This window comes from Carettochelys insculpta, chromosome 6 (assembly GCF_033958435.1).
Source record: "Carettochelys insculpta isolate YL-2023 chromosome 6, ASM3395843v1, whole genome shotgun sequence".
Lineage (NCBI taxonomy): Eukaryota > Metazoa > Chordata > Testudines > Carettochelyidae > Carettochelys > Carettochelys insculpta.
The window spans coordinates 32,774,645-32,789,584 of record NC_134142.1 but is presented as its reverse complement, the minus strand read 5'-3'; positions in this window follow the sequence as shown (position 1 = coordinate 32,789,584).

Sequence of the window (14,940 nt, the reverse complement as noted above, 5' to 3'; positions counted from 1 at the left end):
AATACTATCTAGTGGCAATGAGTAACAGAAATTACTTGGCGATCAATTTAGCAGCATACAGTATAGCAGGGGTCAGAAAACTTTTTTATATCGGGACCCGCTTTCTGTCTGTGCAATTAGCAGGGCCTTTCCCTGAGCTTGTCCAATGCTCAGGAAGCGAGTGTTGGTCTCCCATAAGTTGTATGCCATGCTCCAATGGCAATGGCAGGGGCGAGAAGGGGAGCCAGCAGAGGCGGCAGGGGGGAGGCTGAGTGCACTGTGCCCCTCTTATGAAATTTCATGCCCCCTGCCTAGTGCTTAGAGCAGAAGCTGAGGCATCTGAAGATGAACTTTTTCCAGCATTTCACTGGTTCAGCTTAAGCAGAAGTCCATAAATGGCACACAGACTGAGAGTGGCTTTCAAAGCACACCAGCAACAAAACAGAGTTAGCCAAGGCCCGTTTTTTAAGATACAGTTTACAGAAATATGTTTAATAATAATTCCTGTCTCACAGAGATATTGGGAGAAGGAATCCAAACTTATCTGATTGATCCTCATTAGCAATCTATGGCAAACTACAGCCCAGGGCATGAAGGGAAGCTGAAAGCTCATCAGTGGTGGGAAGACCCTGAGCCTTAAATCATCACAGACCTCGGAAGTAGGTGGAAGAGAATCCAATAGCTCATGGTGAGGACCCTTTTGCCATCCAAGCTGAACACTTTCTTTCTTCCCTTCTGCTCCCGAGTCCATAGCTTGGGAAAATCTCAGTATTAAGTAATTTGAGCATGATGTCCAAAACTCTGACAGTAACTGTACAGCTATCAGGCGAGGCAGCTCTATGTGGTAACCAGCAATGCAGCCTCCCTGGGAGCTGCTTCTTCCTAGCTCTAGGTTGGCTCCATTCACAACTGGGCTGCAAGCACTCTTCCTGCTGGGCTGTGCCCCAGCCTGAACCTGCCTCCAGAAGGAGGGTGTTTACCATGCCGGAGAGAGCCAGCGTGAGCTCCCAGCCTGAACCCACCCCAACAGATCTTATTTCCCTAAACAAAAAGGGAGGAAGGATCCTAAATGGAGGATGCTTACCAGTTACAGGCAACTGTTAGGGGCTGGAGGAGACCCCCACCCACTGTAGGAAGGGGATTCTTTTAGTTCAGCAGGCCACCATGGGCAGGGGCACTTCAGACCATCCTAAATTATTGTGCCCTATATAGCTGTGAGATTAAACAGATACTGTTTTTACACCAGAAATAGCTGCATTACAAGGAAGAGAAATATTTTGTGTGTGTAATTTTCTAAACCATTTTGAAAGGCTCTGTATAAAAGTAATATATTGTTGCTCATTCAAGACTCGCATGTCATCTAAATAACCCTAATCATGTACTTATTTCTCAAAGCTGCATGCTTAATTTTTTTCTTACTTTATAAACATTATAAAGAAATCACTGGCTTCATAACCATGTTAAAACTAACACATTACATCATGGCTACGTCTACACGTGAAGCCTACATCAAAGTAGCTTATTTCGATGTAGCAACATCAAAATAGGCTATTTCGATGAATAACGTCTACACGTCCTCCAGGGCTGGCAACGTCGATGTTCAACTTCAACGTTGCGCAGCACCACATCGAAATAGGCGCAGCGAGGGAACGTCTACACACCAAAGTAGCACACATCGAAATAAGGGTGCCAGGCACAGCTGCAGACAGGGTCACAGGGCGGACTCAACAGCAAGCCGCTCCCTTAAAGGGCCCCTCCCAGACACAGTTGCACTAAACAACACAAGATCCACAGAGTCGACAACTGGTTGCAGACCCTGTGCCTGCAGCATGGATCCCCAGCTGCAGCAGCAGCAGCCAGAAGCCCTGGGCTAAGGGCTGCTGCCCACGGTGACCATAGAGCCCCGCAGGGGCTGGAGAGAGAGTGTCTCTCAACCCCTCAGCTGATGGCCGCCATGGCGGACCCCGCTATTTCGAAGTTGTGGGACACGCAATGACTACACGGTCCCTACTTCGACGTTGAACGTCGAAGTAGGGCGCTATCCCCATCTCCTGATGAGGATAGCGACTTCGACGTCTCGCCGCCTAACGTCGAAGTTAACTTTGAAATAGCGCCCGATGCATGTAGCCGTGACGGGCGCTATTTCGAAGTTAGTGCCGCTACTTCGAAGTAGCATGCACGTGTAGACACGGCTCATATGTAATGGGACTGCAAAACATTTTTTCCCTTAAGCAGCTGAAAATAAATAGAAAAACTATTAAAATTTCCCTTCCTACACCAGTTCTAATATTATTTTATATGGACTGTTGGAGCATTCAACAAATTGTCTTTTAGTGCTTTGAATTAATGATCCTGGTGATTTATTTACTGCCCTGGATGCTATCCATTAAATTTTCAATTACACTAAAATGTCATTCAGTGGTGCAATAGCCTCTTTCTAGTTAGATGACCGGTAGCAGATGATTTTATGGTGGAAATGTAATAAAGACAAAGCACTCAGTTCAGATATGCTAAAGCACACTCCTGTGAACATTCAGAGATCTGTAAATGAACTTCTGCATACATGAAGAATACTGACATTTTCAAACTACATGGCTGAGCTGGCCTTGAACTTGGCTTTTAAATGAGCTGGCAGTCAGATTTGCTGTGCACGTGTGAAATATGTGTACCTTTAAAAATAAAAATCAAAAATAGTGGAAAAGTAAACACTAAAATCCATCATTCAGTAGCCGATACCCTGGTTAAGCCTGTTAGGCTGAAGATCTCATAGAAAGGTAGATAAATTGCAAACATAGAAATGTAAGCAGGGGACTGATACTATTCTTGTGCAAACTTTCCTGGCTTATACACTTCCTTGGTGAAATAGGCTAGCTAAAAGTGCTGAGTCCTCATGCTTAACTTCCTTTACTGAGAGGCCTCTCTGACATTGAGGACTCCTCTTGCAATCTGCTATACGTCAGAGTCCTCGTAACAGCAACAACACTGGTCCCAGGATTCCTGAGGGGCTCATCCTGCAACCTTTTCATGGTCACTTAGGGCAGGGGCTAGAGTGTCTCCACTCGAGGGTGCTCCTTCCACACTGGACAGTTCCCTGACCCACTCATCATTACATACAGTCAAGGCAAATACAATTTATTAAACAATTTAAAACATAAGGAAAAAAGGGGAAAGCTAAAGGAAAATACATAACCTCACTGTGTGCCATCAGAACACCACAAACAGATGTCTCTGGAATGTAAGGGAAGCTCACAGCCTGTTCCTCAGATATCCCAAGTCTCTTTCTCAAGCCTTGGCTGTGCTGCATGAATGATACAGGTCAGACACTTGCTCTGGTGAAGGCCACAAAACTTCAGGCTCTAGGTGGTAGGACCTTTTTTCCCCAGCATCAGCCCTCCATGTTCACCAGGATTATGATCGCTCCCTCTCCAAGCATGGCCTGCAAGATCTCTTGGCTGGTGGCATCTGTCTGCGGTGGGCCCTCTGCCCAGGGTTCCCCCTCACTCTCTCCAGCTGCTCATAGCACCTACTCTGGACAGCTCCAACTGCAGATCCACTCTTTCTCAGCACTGATGCTACTTTGCTTCCAGCCCCTAGAGAGCCTGTCTGGCCCCCCTAGCTGAAGTGACCATCTGTCCCATTTTTGGCAGGACAGCCTCATATTTCGGGCGCCATTCTGGCATCCCGATTTATTTTGCAAAAGAGGTTAATTGCCCCATATTTCACAGGGTTCACTGGCTTCCCCCAGCTGGGGGAACTTGGAGTTGGACCTGCACCACTGCTGTCTGGCTTCCCCCCCCGGGGGAGCCAGGAGCTGGGAGCCAGACTATGTGGTGTCTCAGCTGCCACCTGGCTTCCCCCAGTGGGGGCTGGAGCTAAGCTGGGTCCACGGGGGGTTGGAGCAAGAGCCATGTGGGTGGGAAGGGGTGAACCAGGAATTCAGTGAGGTTGGATCTATGGCCTGGGCAGTGGGTCTTGGAGTGGGAGCCAGCACTGGAGCTGTGGGGGGTTGAGCCAGGCTCCGGAGGTTGAAGCAGGAGCCTGGGCAGCAGCCGGGGGAGGGAGGGTTGGAGTGAGCCCACTGAAGCCAGAGCTGTGGGAGGTGGAGCCGGGCTGTGGAGGTTGGAGCAGGAGCCGAGGCTGGGGTTGGAGCGGGGCAGCAAGAGCCAGAGCTGGCGGATAGCACTGGACCTAGAGTTGCAGCTGTGGGGAGATTGAGCCAGGGCAGGGGTGAACCGTAGACACAGTGAGGTTGGAGCCGGAGCCACTGGCTTCCTCCAGCTGGGGCAGCCAGGAGCTGGACCTGTGCAGTGGCATGGGCTGCCACCCACAGCTCAGGGAAGCCAGGAGCTTCACTGGTGGGGTGGCAGCCCTATTCCCAGCACCTCAGATAGGGTAACCATCTGTCTTGTTTTGGTCAGGACAGGGGTCATTCCCCATGACCCATATTTGGTCAGGGGAGATATGGTCACCCTACCTCTAGCTCTGGTTGCTACCGCTCTCTTCACAGCACAGGTTTGCTGTGTGATGCTTCTGGTGCTCTGCTCCAAGCACTGCCCTGCTCCCTGGGCTGTTTCTCTGGTTCTCTCTGGCTAGCACAGCTCTGCTCCCCAGCTCAGCTCTCCCAGGGCTCGTGCCCTCTCCTTTGCTCAACCCCATTCTACTTGAGCCCAGGCAATTCCAGCTCGCATGGAGGACAGGACCCTCCCACCCATCTGACTCCTTTACTTGCCAGCCCACCCTGTCTTTCAGGCTGACCAGAAGCATTGGCCTTTCCTCATTGTTCCCAGGCATTGTATTTTACAGGATCCTAATTTCTCATTGGCCCTTCTTTTTCCTTTTGGTACTGGAGTAAAGGGACTTCGAAGTTGCCCCAGCACTTTGTAGTACCAGCAGGTTAGCCGTGGCTAGCCGCGAGCTGGTACTTTGAAGTTTAAAACTTTGAAGTTGCCACGGGGTGGGGAGGATTTGCTTAATTAAGTGCTGCATATGCAGCGCAGCACTTCATTAGTGAACTCCCAACACCCTACTTACCATCCTCCCTTCAAAGGAGGGAGGTAGTGTAGACACAGCCTAAGTTGTTCAAATAAATAACCATTAAGCCTTGTTAGGTATTTCAACCACACTCCATGTGTTTCAACCAGTGTGAGTGCTTTCCAGTTTTGCACTCCTCTCGATCCTGCCTTCCTAGTCCTCTATTCTGCGTTGTTGTTGTTTTTTAATTTTCCTTTCAAATTTTTAATATGCTGTCTGATTTATGTTGAACATCCTCAGACCAGGTTTCCATATAGTAGCACTGGAATTTTTCCACATTACTTATTGGATCTCATTTTTCTCCCATTCTGCTTCTAACATCAGTCTGATCAAAGATTCTCTCAGGGTCTTTCCTGATGAGTCTGTTCTTTTAATACTGACAGCTCTGTACTGGATATCTTTTAAGCCTATGCCTCAGTGAGATCAGCTTCTATTTAGATTGTTCCATCACACATCTTACATCTCTTTCATTCATCTGATATTTCATCTTTAGGATTGTCCATTTCTGTTTTCACTTCAAGAGATTTGTCTCATATTCATCCAATAGGCTCCTATCTTGATGTCAAAACTCAATCTTCTGGTTTAATCTTCATTTCCATTGAGGTTCTATAATATAGAGACTGTTCCAGTGGTTTTCAATCTCACATTAATATAGTCAAGGGACTCTGCCCTGTATAGAATTATGTTATTTGAGGTGTATTCAGGGTGAATGAGCTGCCATTGATCTATGGAAAGATAGCCCCTCCTACTAAGAAAAAAAAAGGAGGTGGCCCATCTCCCTGGAGGGCAGGGAGGGAAGGAGGAGAAGAAATGAGGGACAGAGGCAGGGAAGGGAGAGACTGACAGAAACAGGTGGGGGAAAAGGCAGACAGAGCACAGAGGGAAATGAAGACAGAGATATAAGTGAAGAGGCTGAGGTTGAGTGGCACAGCCAGACGTGCAGAGGAGGCTTCTGTCAGTTTAAAGCTGGCTGGTCAAGTCAAGTCCAGGTTTGATGGCATATTACTGATATGTTCCTGAGCACTGGATCCAGTTATCTCCTATAATTGGTTCATGTTATCCCAGAGATGCTAAGATACTTCAGATCCTGTGGGTCTGGTCTAATGAATACCCTATATGCAAGCACGACTGGAGTCAAGTCTCTCTCTTTAGGAAGTCAGTAGAAGTGTTTGAGGCTCAAAGACTGACTTGCGCATTGGACAATACCCAGTGAGATATATGGGGAAAGAGGAACCTTAAACTAAAAATAAATAATTAAAATATAACATAACTTAAGATAACTGTCAGTGAACACAAATATAGATATCATAGTATCATAGAATCATAGGGCTGGAAGGGACCTCAGGAGGTCAGCTCGTGCAGACCCCTGCTTCAGGCAGGATCAACCCCCACTAAGTCATCCCAGCCAGGACCTTGTCAAGTCAGGACTTAAAAACCTCAAGGGATCGTGACTCCACCACCTCTCTAGGTAACGCATTCCAATGCTTCACCACCCTCCTAGTGAAGTAATTTTTCCTAATATCCAACCTGCACCTCTCCCTCTGTAACTCAGACCATTACTCCTTGTTCTGCCATCTGACACAACTGAGAATAGTTTCTCACCCTCCTCTTTAGAGCTCCCCTTCAGGAAGTTGAAGGCTGCTATTAAGTCCCCCTAAGTCTTCTCTTCTGTAAACTAAACAAGCCCAAATCCCTCAGCCTATCCTCATAGGTCTTGTGCTCCAGCCCCTTAATCATTTTAGTTGTCCTCCGTTGAACCTGCTCCAGCACATCAACATTCTTTTTATAATGGGGGGCCCAAACTGGACACAATATTCCAGACGTGGCCTCACCAGTTCTGAATACAGGGGAATAACCACTTCTATAGATCTGCTCGAAATGCTCCTCCTAATGCACTCTAGTACGCCGTTACACTTCTTGGCTGCAAGGGCACACTATTTACCCATATCCAGCTTTTCATCCACCATAACCCCTAAGTCCCTTTCTGCTGGATGGTGAGAATGTCCAAACATTCTCTATAAAAGTAGAACAGTCTAACTTAAATATGAAAAATGCCCATTAGTACTTCTGTCATAGTGTATTATTTCAACTGTTTGGCTATGGTTATACTGACCCGAACCACCAGCAGCAGTATGCAAATGGCTGGTCTCAAAATGCAAACAACCACTCATTTGTATACTCGCTCACCAGCAGACACTGCCACTGGCAAGAAAAAAAGGCTGTGTAAAAGGTGGTTCTGCTGGAGAAACCCCACTTTTGTCAGCAGCCTCTTATGCCTGGAAAAAATCAGGCGTAAGAGGCTTCTGACAAACCAGGGGTTTCACCAGGAGAACCACGTTTATACAGTGTGGTTTTTGTGCTGGTGGCAGTGTCTCCTGGTGAGCAAATATGCAAATGAGCATCTATTTGCATTTTTGAGACTGCCTATTTGCATACCACTGCCAGCAGTTTGGGTAAGTGTAACCATAGCCTCTGAGTTTGTTAAACAGTCTCACTTGGTACATTAATTTCCAATTCTTGTTTTTAATATAGTCTATTTTCAGTATGGAGCCTTTTTCTTTATAATTTAGCTGTTCATATATATTTGAATAAGCATGTTATTCAAAAAGCAGAAATCAATTTCTTATAAAAATACATTTATGCCACAGCAAATGGAAATGTTACTGTCAGAGAAAAGCTTAATAGGTAGTTAAATAATTGATTAGTGACCTAACTGTGAAATGAAAGTATGTGTTCAGTTACTTGCAGAACAATCTTATTGATCTATAAAGAATAATCACAGTAGACCATCTTGTACTGAATGTGATAAATGACTTCAGCTGAACATCCTGACAGTTACAAATGCTGTTCTCCCCCATCTCCGGTTTGACCAAAGTGTAACCCATTGACTATATAAGCCTATAAAGCTGCCTCCTGTCACTGTCATCTTTAATACATTTAATAACTTCACTGTGGAACGTTCTGTCTTGATTTGAATTAATAATCATCCTGATTAAGATGGAGCACTGTAAGTTCAAGCCAGTTATCTCCAGAGGTTACACCTATGCATTAAAAATACCTTCCATTCTGTTAGAATGATCGAACTCCAGTCCCCTGCACTCAAGGCAGGACAAAGCACTATCTAAACCATCCCTGATAGGTATTTGGAGATTTTTAAGAGCAGGTTAGACAATGATAGTCTATAACATCCCTAAGCAATTCATTCCAGCACTTAATCTCCCAGACAGGAAGTTTTTCTTAATGTCCAACCTAAACACCCATGCTGCAATTCAAGCCCATAGATTCTTGTTCTATCCTTGAGGTTAAGGAAAATAATTTTTCTCCCTCCTCCTTGTAACAAAGCTGTTATCACGTCCTCTCTCAGTCTTCTCTTTTACAGAATCAAGAAACCCTGTTATTTCAATCTTCCCTCATAAGTCATGTTTTCTAGACCCTTAATTATTTTGGTTGCTCTTCTCTGGACCGTCTCCAATTTCTCCACATCTTTCCTGAAATGGGGTGCCTAGAACTGGACACAGTACTCCACTTGAGATCTAATCAGTTAAGAGTACAGTGGGAGAATTACTTCTCATGTCTTGCTTATGACACTCCTGTTAATACATCCCAGAATTATGTTTGCTTTATTAATTATTTATTTAATTTTCTGTGCAACAGTGTCACACTGCTGACTGATATTTAGCTTGTGGTCCACAATGACCTCTGGATCCCTTTCTGCAGTACTCCTTCCTAGACAGTCACTTCCCGTTTTGTATGTGTGAAACTGATTGTTTCTTCCTAGTGGAGTATTTTGCATTTGTCCTTATTGAATTTTATCTTATTTACCTCAGACCATTTCTCCACTTTGTCCAGATCATTTTGAATTTTAACCCTATTTTCCCCTTAGAGGAGAGGTATTAGTCAGAAGGTCAGATGATCCTTGACAATCCCTCCATAATATCTCAGAAATAGACCCCTGGCAGGTAGCAAGTCTCCTGGTATGCCATGTCAGAGCAACAGATGAGTGCCTCCATTCCCTCTCAGATGGAAGTATACAACCACTAGTACCCTACATTTCTTCTTGGAAGTAGACGTTGCAGACTCCCCAGCGTTGAGGGTACCTGGCTTCTCCTCCTCCATCTTAGGGAGTGATTCCTCATCTCTCATTGCCAGTACAACATAATGTTTTTCTAGCACGACAGTGGATGGGTGGCAGCAGATTTGAAGCACTGCCTATTGCCAGAAGTAACCTGCTGCCAGTATCCTCCCTGTGACAGACTCTTCTCCTCCTCCCCTAGTGGTGTGCCAGCAGTCCTCTGTAGCTTGATAGCTTCCTCAGCCTTGGATGTCTAAAGGAATTCCTTGTGTGAACGGATGCTCCTCAGCCTAGCCACCCCCTCCTGTAGCTCTCCTACCTGCTTCCTGAGACATTCCACCTGAATGCACCTTTCACAGTGGATGGTCCCCACAAACTGGTTTTCTGTAAATGCGAAATACAGGCCACAGCATCTGCAAAATCCACACCAGGATCAGGGCAGAGGCATCCACGGACAGGTGATCTGTCCGGCTACAGGCAGAGGAGGCAGGAGCAGTGTTGGCAGAAGCAATGTGACCCTACCTAACCATACTAGTTGTACTAGGATTTCCTCAAACAAATTCCCTTTCAAAGTCCCCTCTTGACAGTCTCTTAGTTGCTCGCTCACGGTCCCTGCAGTGGGGTTTTCCCACTGACTCTCTGGGAGAAGTATTAGGACATATTTTTGGCTCTTGAGAAGTTACCAATGCAGCTTTCAGATGGACAAACTTTGAAGTCCTGTGCTTTACACCTTCTTCCAGTTAAAACTGGCAAAAAATTCTGTAGCCTGAATCTATGTTAGTAGACCAGCTTTGTTAGCAAACTTTTCAGAAACAATGACCTGTAGGACAAATTTCTATTTAGATTATAGCCTCAGTCATGGATAAGAACCCCAGTTGTGTTAGCCACTATACAAGCATGTGGTAAAGAGACATTTACTAGCCTAAACTGTTTAGCTGCATCTACACGTGCACGCTACTTCGAAGTAGCGGCAGTAACTTCGAAATAGTGCCCGTCGCGGCTACACGTGTTGGGCGCTATTTCGAAGTTGAAATCGACGTTAGGCAGCGAGACGTCGAAGTCGCTAACCCCATGAGGGGATGGGAATAGCGCCCTACTTCGACGTTCAACATCGAAGTAGGGACGTGTAGACGATCCGCGTCCCGCAACATCGAAATAGCGGGGTCCGCCATGGCGGCCATCAGCTGAGGGGTTGAGAGATACTCTCTCTCCAGCCCTTGCGGGGCTCTGTGGTCACCGTGTGCAGCAGCCCTTAGCCCAGGGCTTCTGGCTGCTGCTGCTGCAGCTGGGGGTCCGTGCTGCATATACAGGGTCTGCAACTAGTTGTTGGCTCTGTGTATCTTGCACTGTTTAATGAAAGTGTGTCTGGGAGGGGCCCTTTAAGGGAGCGACTTGCTGTTGAGTCCGCCCCGTGACCCTGTTTGCAGCTGTGCCTGGCTCCCTTATTTCGATGTGTGCTTCTTTGGCGTGTAGACGTTCCCTCGCTGCGCCTATTTCGATGTTGGGCTGAGCAACGTCGAAGTTGAACATCGACGTTGCCGGCCCTGGAGGACGTGTAGACGTTATTCATCGAAATAGGCTATTTCGATGTCGCTACTTCGAAATTAGCTATTTCGATGTAGCGTGCACGTGTAGACGTAGCCTTTAAGACCTAGGCTAGAAAGCACCCTGTACATTTAGATGCTAGGATCAATTATTTTGGCTGGTAGTGGTAATTATGTTTTTACTGTTACACAGAAAATAACTCTTCTAGAATGTAAATGAATAGATTTAGCAGTAAAGACTAGCCAGCAGACAAGCAATTTCCAGATAATCAGTACGCTATGTTCAGAGAATTTCAACTACTGCCAAGAGCAAAGGCAACTTTTTTTTAACTGGGAGCAGGGAGAAGAGAGTTGAAAATAATACAGTAATACCTGTTATTGATTTTACACTATATAAGTATTCCTGCAGGAACAGTCCCCTGACAACTCAGTTTGTTCTCTTCAGCATAGGCAGGATACAGTCTTTGTATAGTCTCGATTGCTTGAAATCCCACTTTTTTCCCTGGAAAACCTGCCAACAGGCTCCCATTCTTTTCTACACTGGGGATATGTCTAGATTGCCAAGAACTGTCGGCAAAAGATATGCAAATTGTGCAATGTTTTTGCACATCTTTTGCCAAAGTTCTGTCAGGAGATGTTTTTTCAACACTTTGCCTGTCCATGTCAGGCTGAATGTTAGAAAAACACCCTCTGTCGAGACATCCCTTCTTCCTTGTTGGACAAGGTATACATCGATGTTGACAGATTGCTTCCAACCAGCAGATCTCTTCTGACAGATCTGCAGTCTGGATGTGCGCTCTATCAACACAACTTCTGGGTCTCCTCTTTTTTTTATGAAGAGCAATTCTGTGTGCCTGGCTTGAGTGTGTTTGGAGGCTTCGTTGTTTTGGTAAAATGTCTGTACATACACACTGAACCAGGACTCAAAATACATGAAAATCCAATATTATACAGACTCAAAGTAGAACTTTGGGAAGAGAAGAAAAAGTAGAAGTGAAATGGGACAAACAATGGAAGGAGAGATGTAAGTGTAATTAATGAGCAAAAAGACATAGCTAACATATTTGTGGCATTTGGGGGGAAGCGTTGCGAGCTGGTGGGTTGAATTTCTGTCTGAGCATTTATTTGATTTTGCAGAGAGGGGCAGTTTCAATAGCTGCCTGTGTGCCTGAGCATCTGTTTTGCAGAGAGGGGAAGTTGAAAAGCATGTTTGGCAGTTTGGCAAGTTTGCAAGGTGTGAATTGGGAGAGCTTCCTTCCTTCCTTCCCTCCTTCCTTCCTTCCAGGTGGGCCTTCAAGAGCTGATTAGATTGGAGGCAAAGGCTTTGAGCTGGGCCTAACCAGCTAACAGCTCTATGAGAAGGCAGCCACAGCGAACCCTGTGAGCAGCAAACAAGAGCAGCTAACAGGGAGTTTGCCTGGGAGCTTGCCTTAGGGAGCAGCCCAATACCTGTTTTTACCTTTCTTATATGGTGTTTCTCTTGTGCCTTTCAAGACAGCACTAGAAACAAATAAGGGATCTCTGAAAGGGAAAAAATGGACAGTGACATGACTGGTGAGAGGTCTGCTTTTGTGACCTGCATGGCATGTGCCATGCTTGTCTTCCTCCTTGGCAATAGAAAGGATTTTCTATGTACTAAGTGCGAGCTGGTAGCCATTTTAGAAGAGAAGGTTAAAGGACTTGAGGTGCAAATATCAACCCTCAGGTCCATCAGAGAGGGTGAAGGCTTTCTGGATAGAAGACAGCAGATAATGCTGCAGGAAGAGCAGGCTGCTCAAAACAAGGAGGAGACCTGGACGCATGTTAGCTCCAGGAGGAGAAAACCAGTTCAGGTCTCTCCAATTCCAGAGGAGTTAAATAACCACTTTCAGTCTCTCTCCACAGGTGATACGGCAAAGTTAATTGGGGCTGATACCTCACAAGGATTGGATATGAAGGATTCCCCATGGTTTCTAAGGCATGGGATGCACAGTCCTAGGGATGGGGGTTCTATGACCACCATCCCTAAGAGAAAAAGACAGGTGGTGGTGGTCGGGGACTCCCTCCTAAGAGGGATGGAGTCATCCATCTGCTGTCCAGACCTAGAATCCCAGCAAGTTTGCTGCTTGCCTGGAGCTAGAATGTGGGATATTACAGAGTCTCTGCCAAAAATTGGTAAACCTGTAGACTCTTACCACTTCCTACTTCTCCATGTAGGAACCAATGATACAACTAAGAGCAACTTTGAACAGATCACGGCGGATTACGTAACCCTAGGAAGGAAGATCAAGGAATACAGTGCACAAGTGGTGTTCTCTTCTACCCTCCCTGTGGAAGGAAGGGGTCCGCGTAGGGATTGTCTAATCACAGAGGCAAAGGTATGGTTGCATAGGTGGTGTAGCAGGGAAGGATTTGGTTTCGTTGACCATGGGATTCTCTTTCATGAACGGGGATTGCTGGGAAGAGATGAGCTCCACCTAATGAAGAGAGGAAAGAGCATCTTTGCGGGCAGGCTTGCAAACCTAGTGAAGAGGGCTTTAAACTAGGTTTGTTGGGGGAAGGTGACACAAGCCCTGAGATAAGTGGGGACGGAAGAGGGAACAATCAAGCGCCATTTCCTGGCTAAAGAGGAGAAAGTGGGCCAATCAGCCACTTCTCTAAGATGCTTATACACTAATGCCAGAAGCCTGGGGAACAAAGAGGAAGAATTAGAGACCCTGGCACAGTCAAAGAAGCATGAGGTGGTTGGAATAACGAAGACTTGGTGGGATGATTCACATAACTGAAGCACGGTCATGGAAGGCTAAAAAATGTTTAGGAAGGACAGATGGGGAGAAAAGGAGGAGGAGTTGCGCACTATGTGAGGGAGAAGTCTGATTGCTCAGAGCTCCAGTATAAGGAAGGAGAAAACCCAGTTGAGTGTCTTTGGGTTAAGCTTAGAGGCAGAAGTAACAGAAATGATGTTGTAGTTGGTGCCTGCTATAGACCACCAGATCAGGGAGATAAGGTAGATGAGGCTTTCTTCAGGCAGCTAAGTGAAGCTTTCAAATCATAGGCCCTGGTTCTCATGGGAAACGTTAATCATCTGGACATTTGTTGGGAGACCAATACAGCAGCACACAGACAATCCAGGAAGTTTTTGGAGAATGTTGGGGATAACTTCTTGGTACAAGTGCTGAAGGAACCAACCAGCGGCTATGCGCAAATTGACCTGCTGCTCACTAACAGGAAAGAACTAGTAGGAGAAATAGAAGTGGGTGGTAACCTGCGCTGCAGCAACCATGAGATCATAGATTTCAGAATCAGGACAAAAGGAAGAAGGGTGAGCAGTGACATACAGACCCTTGATTTCAAAAGAGCACACTTCGACTCCCTGAGAGAACTGATGAGCAGGAACCCTTGGGAAAAGAAGATGAAGGGGAAAACAGCTCAAAAGAACGGGAAGTATTTTAAAGAAGTCTTATTGAAGGCACAGGAACAAACCATCTCACTGCATAGCAAGAAATGCAAACATGGTAGGCAACCAGCTTGACTTAACAGGGAAATCCTTAATCAGCTTAAACTCAAAAAGGATGCATACAAGAAATGGAAACATGGACAGTTGACTAAGGAGGAGTATAAACATATGGCTGCAGAATGCCAGGCAGTAATCAGGAAAGTGAAAGCACAATTGGAACTTCAGCTGGCAAGGGAAGTGAAGAGTAACAAGAAGGGTTTCTACAAGCATGTTAACAATAAACAGGTTATCAGAGAAGGTGTGGGGCTGTTACTGGATGAGAGAAGTAACCTAGTGACAGATGATGCAGGAAAAGCTGAAATACTCAATGCTTCTTTTGCCTCAGTCTTCACAGACAAAGTCAACTCCCACCCGACGGTCCTAGACAATGCAGTATGGGAAGGTGGAGGGCAGCCATCTGTAGGGAAGAAACAAGTTCTGAGCTATCTAGAAAAACTAGATGTACACAAATCCATGGGTCTGGATTTAATGCATCCAAGGGTACTGTGGGAATTGACAGATGTCATTGCTAAACCATTGGCCATTATCTTTGAAGACTCTTGGAGATCAGGGGAGATACCGGATGACTGGAAAAAAGGCAAATGTAGTGCCCATCTTTAAAAAAGAAAAAAGTACAATCCAGGGAACTATAGACCCGTCAGCCTTACCTCAATCCCTGGGAAAATAATGGAGGGGATCCTCAAGGAATCCATTTTGGAGCCCTTGGAAGAGGGGAAACTGATCAAAAGCAGCCAACACGGATTCACCAGGGGCAAGTCCTGCCTGACCAATCTGATTAGCTTCTATGAGGAGGTAACAGGCTCTGTGGACATGGGGAA